Source organism: Amblyomma americanum, chromosome 2, assembly GCF_052857255.1.
Source record: "Amblyomma americanum isolate KBUSLIRL-KWMA chromosome 2, ASM5285725v1, whole genome shotgun sequence".
Classification (NCBI taxonomy): domain Eukaryota; kingdom Metazoa; phylum Arthropoda; class Arachnida; order Ixodida; family Ixodidae; genus Amblyomma; species Amblyomma americanum.
Genome location: NC_135498.1, coordinates 52,456,091 through 52,466,143, shown reverse-complemented (window position 1 = coordinate 52,466,143; position 10,053 = coordinate 52,456,091).

The window sequence follows — 10,053 nt, the reverse complement described above, 5'->3', positions numbered from 1 at the left end:
CCGCTCCAATTGCTTGGTGGTATTGACAAGGAAGTGTTTTGGAGCCACACGAAATTTTACAGCCGCATTGGTATTGAAAGGGCTCCACGTGACCTCCCCAGCTCGCAAAGGTTGTCAGATTCTTCGATACTCCTAGCGACTCCCACCTCTTCAGCGCCGGCGCTTTCCATCTGGGTGATGCCATTCTCCATTGAAAAAATTGGAGGACGCTTAAGCTTCGCCTTTAAGAGTGGAACACGACAGCGTGTTGTAGCACTGTCAGGGAGTCCACGGGATGCCATCGCCCGTTCGGCCCGACACCCTGACCGTTAGAGAAATCGCTCTGCTACGCACGGTGAAACGAATGCCTGGAGCGGCAAACCACGTAGAAGCGTTGCCAGGCGCCTTGTCGGAACGCGCGGGACTCAAGTTGCAGTCGTAGTTCGTCGGCACATCGTTCTTGACAAACCCGATGCCACGAACGGCAGCATAGCTTCCGCGCCGAACGAACGGGCAGCAAGCCGCAAGCTTCGTGGTGAACGCGCTTTGGATGTGCGCTGCTTTGTTCGCCGCTCACCGCGTGATTACTGCGTGCCCACAGGGCCCCACTGCGCCCGAACGCGAAGAGCGGGAGGCACTACCGTCGCGCGCCATCTTTTGGGGCAGTGGCGTACATTGCGAGGAGTAGGAGGAAGAGGAGGGAGAGGAGGGATTTTTCGCTCACGGCCAACGCTGCCGACGCCGGCGACACCGGATTTTCTGCGACACAGGGTCCTTAACGCTGTCGCGTTAAAAAGGGAGGTGCACCCGCGCTTCGGAGGTTGCGCTTCGGAGGATCCGCGCCTGCTCTGCCCTCACTCCGGGCGTCATTCGGAACTGTGCTCACTTCCTATTGTTTTTCCCCGCCCCGGGTGACCTGCATGGCCTGCGGAAAAAACGTCGTGAAAAAACCCGAAAGATACGCCCCAGAAAAAAGGTCCTAGAAAAAACGACCCAGAGAAAACATCCCCATTTGCGAAGTAGGAAGAAAATGTCCCCAACCAGGTGTCATCAAACGTCTCGTAACCCGCAGTGATTCCAGCCCTCGCATCGCTTGCGAGAGGTGCCTCTAAAGGGCTTATACTCCATGAAGGCGCATTCAAGCTGTTTCAGTCCCACTTATCCCCCTAATATGTGATTCGTCCGCGCGGCAACTTTTGATGGAGGACACTGGACCTACAATCATGCGGAAGCCTGGAATAGAAGGCTGGGAATCATGGTGGACCACTGCCGCCGCCTAACTGTGTGAAAGACCACGGACGCCTTGCGCTCAGAAGAAGCCAATGTGACCATGAAGATCGCCCAGTGTCAAGTCTGTGCGCCCCCCAAGAGCAGAAACAAGTCAGCGCTCGTGGCGCAGCAGCGTCTGTTGAAATTATTTGCAAACTACACGGCCGGGACGACCAGAATGGAACATTTTTTGCCGGCTATTGGGCATGCGACCCGGTTTCAACTTCATTATCTTTAATTTTTACTTCTGTTTTCTCATGCTACTTCATTATATAGTCGTGTTTTTGTGGGGTTGCATTGTCATTTCTTTTCATTTCAAAATTTTTTTATTTCGTTACTCTTTCTTTCACACAGAAACTCATTTCCTTTTACTCTTGTCACATTTTGCTTATTTTTGTTTACATAAACTTTTATGGTTTTAGCTTCCACATTTCCTTTTACTCTTGTCACATTTTGCTGATTTTTGTTTAGATAAACATTTATGGTTTTAGCTTCCACGTTTTATGTATTTGGCATTTTTCTTTGCTTCCCGCTGCATTTCTTCACTGTGCTATCAAGGCTCAGCTAACCTTTTCCTTCGCAAGCTGCAGCATTATAAGCTACTGCGATTACTATTACACCTGTCGGCATGGAAGGGGCCAAACAACGAACAGATACGGGGCGTCCGTAGAAAAAATGATGATGGAGAAAAGGAAGTCGCCCAGGGCAAGGGCGTCCCTGGATCGTTCGGCGCTTCAACAAAGTCACCAGTGGAAGTGCTGTTTTTCGGTATGTCTGGTACTGCAAAATACTTCATCTTTACATGTATTCTCAAATACAAGGAAGAGTCCAACAAACAGCGCAATTTTTTGTCAAATTGGTTCAGGAACAATTTATTCTTTAGGTAATTTCTCACTTCGGAACGTTTTTTTCCTAGAGGGCTATTCCTGAAAGGAAATCTTTTCCGGGGACCTTTTTTCCAGGGACCTTCTTGCCGGAGACCTTCTTTCCAGAGACCTCTTTTCCGGGGACCTTCTTGTCGCCCGGGACCTTCTTTCTGGGGACCTCTTTCCCGGGAACCTTCTTTCCGGGAACCACTTTTCCTGAGACCTCTTTTCTGGGGACCTTCTTTCCGGGGACTTCTTGCCGGGGACCTTCTTTCCGGGGACCTCTTTCATGGGGACCTTCTTTCCGGGAACCTCTTTTCTGGGGACCTTCTTGCCGAGGACCTTATTGCCGGGTATTTTTTTCTGGGGACCTCTTTTCCGGAGATCTTCTTTTCAGGAACCGCTTTTCCGGGGACCTCTATTCTAGGGACCTCTTTTCTGGGACCTTCTTGCTGACGGCCTTCTTTCCTGTGACATATTTTCCTTGGATCTTCTTTCCGGGACCACTTTTCCGGGGACCTTCTTGCCGGGGTCCTTCTTGCCAGGGACCTTCTTTTCGGGGACCTTCTTTCCGAGGACCTTCTTTTTGAGACCTTCTTTCCGGGGACCTTCTTACCTGTGAGCTCTTTTCCGGGGACCTTCTTTCTGGGGACCTTCTTGCTGGGGACCTTCTTTCCTGGGACTTTCTTGCTGGGGACCTCTTTCCCGGGGACCTTCTTTCCGGGCACCTTCTTTCCGGGGGCCTCTTTCCCAGGGGACCACTTTTCCGTGGACCTTCTTTTTAGGGACCTTCTTGCTGAGGTCCTTCTTTCCGGGGGCTTTCATGTCGCGGACCTTCTTTCCGGGAACCTCCTTTCTGGGGCCTTCTTTCTTTGGACCTTTTTGCGGGGAATTTTCTGGGGACCTCTTTTCCGGGGACCCTCTTGCCGGGGACCTTCTTGCGGGGGATGTTTTTTTCTACACCCGTCCTGCATATTCCCATCCCGCGAAGTAGAAGCCCACATCCAGCCACCTCTTTCGCTCCTACCAGCATTGAAACCTGAAAGAATCCAGCAACTAGCCGCAGCAGATCTCGCGCTGGACAGTGTTGCCATATCATACCCCTTGGACACAAGGACCTTATCGTCTGTCTCTCGATCCTAAACTTTATTATATGCACAACCCTTTTTTCAATTCATACATTCATATTATCGCTCCCCCCCCCACCACCACCTTTCATGCCTTAAGAAAATAAATATTGATAAAGGGGTTTGAACTTTGCCAAGCGTTAGTCGCTTTTATTCCCACCCCCTCAATCAACGTACGGTAATAACAATGATAATTTATTTTGTCACAGTCAAAAGCAATACAGGCGAGACAGTTCGTTCTAAGCCTTCAGATGGCTTGTAGGACCTTGTATAAAATATACATAGTGACTGAAAAGCATGAATTATGATATTATTATTATTATTATTATTACTATTATTATTATTATTATTATTATTATTATTATTATTATTATTATCATTATTATTATTATAAGCTTCTCTGCTTGTGTGCCAAACAAAGCTTAGACTTTATCTCTTTTGCAATCTTTTGCTCCTCTGATCATTTCCCCGATGTGGCATGCAAGTTTTCGTGGAAGAAAATCGGTGGTTAACTGTTCTTATTGTGTCTGTTTACTCGATCCACATGTCCCTTATCGCTGGCGTCCCGAAGCGGACTATGATTCTCGGCACCTTATGTGAATGGCTGGGCGGTTGATAAACAGTTTCATCTTACAATTACGCCACATCAGGCACTTCAAGCTTATCAGCGACGTCATTAGATGAAGCAACCAGGGGATGTTTTCTACAGCTTTCCATTCCATTTTTCGTTCCGTTTTGCTGTGACATCAATGTAGCGAAAGCAACACTAAGTATTTATTTATTTATTTATTTATTTATTTATTTATTTATTTATTTATTTACTATTTGAGGTCGTTCAGGAACTTACAGATAGGAGTGGTAAGTGATTATGAAAATCAAATACAAAAGAAGAGATATTAACATAGATGACGAAGAAGCGCAGATTTGAATACTTCTGGTTCTGGGATGGAGACGATGCAGGCGGGCAGGTGGTTCCAGCCGGAGCCGGTCTTGGGCAGGAAAGAATGAATGTACTGCTTAGCTCTGACACTTGGAACACTCACTTTGAATCGATGACCAAAACGGGGTGATACATAACTTGGAGCAGTGAGAAGACTTTGTTTTAACGATTCATTTGTGTAATACGTTTTGTGGAAAGTTAAAAACCGAGAAAGATGACACCGCAGTGAAATATCTGGAAAGTGTAGAGTTCGCTTCATGAGTGTGACGCTAGACGAACGAGAGTAATTAGTCAAGATAAAACGAGCTGTGCGATTCTGAACAGATTCTAAACTATTAATCAGCGACTTGATTTTACGATCCCATACGGAATGCGCATATTATATTTTAGATCGGACGACTGTTTTGTACAGAAGTAGTTTTAAACTAACCAGACCAAGTGAAAAGTTACGGCGAAGGAAACCAAGTATGCGATTAGCATTGTTAGTTATAGAAAACAAACGGCCAGTCAACAGCATTGGTCGCAGGCACATCCGGTCCGGTCGGGGCGTCGCCGCTAGCCATTCTCCTCTCGCCGCATCCAGTCATGCTGAGCCACATAGACCACCCTCTGCCAATTCGTCGCACAGACGACGCCTAGTTTCTTTGTTGAGTCTGGATCATAGGCGATAAAGCTCGTCAGGCCTGCCAGACTCCTGACGCCACCAAACGCGCTGTTCCGCGATAGAGACGTGGAATAGCGACGCGTTTATGCAAGCAGGCGGCGTCATGGACGTGTTTCTGTGGCGGCCAGCGCGACGTCCTCTCTGGCACCCTGACGGGAGCAGCAGCCAATAAAAAGGGACCCAGTGGAAGTGTACCGTAGCAGAATACGGTATGGCACTACCGGCCCACCATTTAGTTACAGATCAGACTGCCTGCTCCCTGCTCGAGAATTCAAGTTCACGTGTCACACTTTGACGCTGCGCCTCAGATACCTGATTTAAGCAATCTATCCCTTCTAGTTGACGTCAATCTGACGAGATATCATTGCAGTCCTGAAGAAAACCGCACCGCAATCGAAACGCCGACCATAAATGTGTCTTTGAGAAGTGCCTACTTCACTTAACCTCTCTCTCTGTCCATTATATATATATATATATATATATATATATATATATATATATATATATATATATATATATATATATATATATATATATATATATATATATTGTAATGGGACCGACAGGCGCAGCGCAGCGAAGAAGCGGACGAGTTCAAGCGGGACAACGAAGAAGCAGACGAAGTGCAGCTGGGTTTTTCGAACGACGCCTGTGAGTGTGCCCGTCGTGTCGCCGGTCAACCAAGACCAACCGACCTGTGCTTCAAATAAACGCCTTGACACTTGGCGGAGGTGCCTCGGTTCCCGTCCCGGTCCTCATCCTGGAACTTCGAAGTGGAACGCTCCTCGTCTCCGCCACCATGCCGGAAGGTCCGAGTGAACCATCGCAGCCCATCCCTGCCACCGTACTCTGTCACGGGGTGCAGCGCCAGCGTGACCCTTCTCCATTTAGTGGCACCGATGACCAAGACGTCGACGATTGGCTGGCCTCCTATGAGCGCATCAGCACTTACAATCGGTGGGACGATTCCATGAAACTTAGCAACGTCCTCTTCTACCTAACGGACGTTGCCAACCTATGGTTTCGCAACCATGAGGCCGATCTTCCCACCTGGTCGTCCTTTAAAACGAGCTTCGCCGACGTTTTCGGCCGCCCCGCCGTCCGGAAGCTTCGCGCCGAGCAACGTCTTCGTGCTCGATCTCAGCTCCCTTCCGAGACGTTCACAAGCTACATCGAGGACATCGTTGACCTGTGCAAGCGTGTCAACCCCTCCATGTCCGAAGGGGATAAAGACAACCACATACTTAAAGGCATAGCCGATGACGCTTTCCAGATGCTGCTGGCGAAGAACCCCACCTCCGTCGCTACCGTCATCCAGCTGTGCCAAAGCTTCGACGAACTCCGCAAGCAACGCGCATCTACGTGGCAGTCCGGCGCGCCTGCGGGGGGTCTTGCTGGCTTGGCCCTTGGTGGCTCGTCTGCTGAGCAGTCCCTGTTTATGCAGCAGGTTAAAGACTTCATCCGCGAAGAGATCGCTCGCCAGCTTTCTCTGCTGCATCACATTCCCGACCCCGTCTGCCCTCCACACGACCTGACGCCATCTCTCACGCCCACTATCCGTCGTGCTATTCAGGAGCAGGTCGCTGCAGTTCTGCCATCCAGTCCCCCACCTCCTCCTGTGGCAGCGCCGCTCACCTATGCTGAAGCAGTCACCGGTACACGGCGCTCGCCCACCTCTGCCGCCTACCCTAGCAGCCCGGCCTTTTATGCTCCACCGCCGTCTATACCCCCGCCGCAGGTCCCGGTTCGTCGACCCCGCCGAAACCCTACGAACCCCTGGCGTACCGAGGACAATCGACCGATATGCTATTCCTGCGGTCTTCCGGGCCATGTCGCACGCTTTTGCCGTCAGCGATCTCCTCGTTCTGGCGATTTCATGCGCAATTTCCGCTACGATTCCGGGCCGCCCTTGCCTAATGTCTCTTCTGCCTCCTCTACACATCGCTCTCAGTACCCTACTCGCCGCTCCCCTTCCCCTCGTCGACGTTCCATTTCTCCGATGCTCCGCCGCCCGGACCCTCTCCCAGAGGAAAACTGACTGCCGCAGTTCAGGAGGCAAGAACTGCGTTTTCCCAACTTTTTAAGTCCTCCGTGTTCTCCTGCTAACGTGATTGAGGTGTCTGTTGAAGGCGTCCCCGTTCTCGCGCTCGTCGACACGGGTGCTGCAGTGTCAGTAATTAGTGATGCTCTTCGCCGCAAACTTCGTAAGGTGACAACGCCGCTGTCTGACTTTTCACTACGTACGGCCACCTCTCAGCGCATCCACCCCATCGCAGCCTGCACGGTCCGCGTTTCTATCAACGACGTCGCCTATACCATCGAGTTTGTTGTGCTGACCGCCTGCTCTCACGATGTCATCCTCGGCTGCGATTTCCTCTCGACCCACCGTGCAGTGATTGATTGTGCCCGTGCGGAACTTGAGCTTTCTCCCCTGTGTGATGTTTCGTTGTGTGACCTACCTGTGCGCTCCGCTAAGCTTCTTGTAGCTGCCGACACCAACATACCTCCCTCCTCTTCAGCCCTCGTTCCGCTCCGCCCCGACTCTTTCCTCAGCGGCCCTGTTCTTTTCACACCTACCGCAGCAGCCACTCGCCATCAGCGCCTCCTCATTTCATTCGCCGTTGTCTCGATTTCCGATGGCCACTGCGCCATCTATGTCACCAACCCATTTTCTTGCCCGTCGTTTGTTCTTCGCGGCGAATGCCTCGGCTCTATTGAAGAACTGGACCCTGCTCTTGCTTCCGAGTTCTCCGATACCCGTGCCTGCTCCCCAGTTACTGCCTTAGCCTGTTGTGCGACAGCGCCCGATCCAATTTCCATCGACGTCTTTCGTCGTAACATCGCTCCCGACCTTCCGTCCGCTTACCGTGACCAAATCTTGGAACTTCTCTGCCGCTTCCGCAACTCTTTCGACCTTTCCCAGCCCTCCTTGGGGCGCGCATTGGCCGTCTCTCACACAATTGACACTGGTACCCACGCTCCCTTGCGTCAGCGACCGTACCGAGTCTCGCCGAGCGAGCGCCGCGTCATCCGTGACAATGTTGACGACATGCTTCGGCGCGGCATAATACAGCCTTCTCACAGCCCTTGGGCCTCTCCTGTTGTCTTGGTGACGAAAAAAGATGGCTCCATCAGGTTCTGTGTGGACTACCGCCGTCTCAACAAGATCACACGCAAGGATGTTTATCCTCTACCCCGAATCGACGACGCACTGGATTGCTTGCAGGGAGCGGAGTATTTTTCATCCCTCGACTTACGCTCCGGCTACTGGCAGGTCCCGATGGCAGCGAACGACAGGCCGAAAACCGCTTTCGTCGCCTCAGACGGCTTGTATGAGTTCAATGTGATGCCATTCGGCCTCTGCAATGCTCCAGCCACATTCGAAAGGATGATGGACACTATTCTCAGTGGCCTCAAATGGGAAACTTGTCTATGTTACCTAGATGACATTGTCGTTTTTTCCAAAGATTTTCCTTCCCATCTGCACCGCCTTCAGCGCGTACTCACTAGCCTTACTGACGCCGGCCTCCAACTAAACTTGAAAAAATGTTACTTCGGTGCAACGCAGCTCACAATATTAGGCCATGTCATCTCCAAAGACGGCGTTCTTCCTGACCCTGCCAAACTTCGCGCCGTCGCTGACTTCCCCAAACCAACCACCTTAAAAGAACTTCGCAGTTTTATAGGCTTATGCTCATATTTTCGCCGCTTCATCCGAAATTTCGCCAGTATCATCGCCCCTTTAACGCAGCTTCTTGCCGGCAGCCCGAACCTTTCGTCTTGGTCCCCCGCCTGCGATACCGCGTTCAGCACTTTACGCCGCCTGCTGGTCTCTCCCCCCATCCTTCGCCATTTTGATCCCGCCTGTCCGACAGAAGTTCACACTGACGCGAGCGGTGTGGGCTTGGGCGCAGTTCTTGCCCAGCGAAAGCCTGGGTATCCGGAATACGTCGTCGCTTAGCCAGCCGCGCCCTCACCAAGGCGGAATCAAACTATTCTGTCACAGAAAAAGAATGCCTCGCCATCATTTGGGCAATTGCCAAGTTCCGCCCTTACATTTACGGCCGGCCCTTCTATGTCGTCACAGACCACCACGCCCTATGCTGGCTATCCTCCCTCAAAGATCCTTCTGGCCGACTCGCCCGCTGGGCTTTACGTCTCCAGGAGTTTGATATACCCGTCATTTATCGCTCCGGCCGCAAGCACTCGGACGCCGACGCCCTTTCTCGTTCACCACTCCCATGCGAGTCAACCTCTGCCCTCGTCTGTGCCTACGAATTCTCTTCGTTCAACATCCTTGATATGCTCTCCGAACAACTGAAGGATCCTTGGATCACCTCGCTGCTAAACTTCTTGAACACTCCCTCACCGCATCATTCGACCTGGACCCTTCGCCGCCAAGCCCACCACTTTCCGTTCGTGATGGCCTCTTATACCGCCGTAATTACCTCCCCGACGGCCGGAAGTGGCTGTTGGTCATCCCTCGACACCTCCGTGCTACAATCTGTGCCTCTTTTCACGCCGCTCCACAATGCGGCCGCGCCGGTGTACTGAAAACATATGCTCGCCTTCGTCAGCGATTCTACTGGCGAGGTATGTACCGCTACATACGTCAGCACATTCGGTCATGCACCGCCTGCCAACGTCGCAAGAAACCTCCCCACTCCGCCGCCGCTCCTTTGCAGCCGTTACCTTGCCCTGGCCGTCCCTTTGACCGCGTCGGCATTGATCTTTATGGCCCGCTTCCAACTACTTCGGCTAATAATCGGTGGATCATCGTTGCCGTTGACCATCTCACCCGTTACGTCGAAACGTCGGCTCTCAAATCTGCTAGCGCAAACGATGTCGCTCACTTCATTCTACACAGTCTTGTTCTTCGTCACGGCGCCCCGAAAGAACTTCTAAGTGACCGCGGCCGTGTTTTTCTCTCGGACGCCGTCGAGGCCCTGCTCAAGCAATGCCAAATCGTTCATCGCTACACCAGCGCCTATCACCCCCAGACCAACGGCATGACTGAGCGGTTCAACCGCACTCTGAGTGACATGCTCGCCATGTACGTTGACACCGCCCACTCCAACTGGGATCAAGTGCTCCCGTTCGTCACGTACGCGTATAACACAGCTACTCAGACAACAACGGGGTTTTCTCCTTTCTTCCTCTTATATGGCCGGGAGCCTACATCCACCATGGACACCATCCTTCCTTATC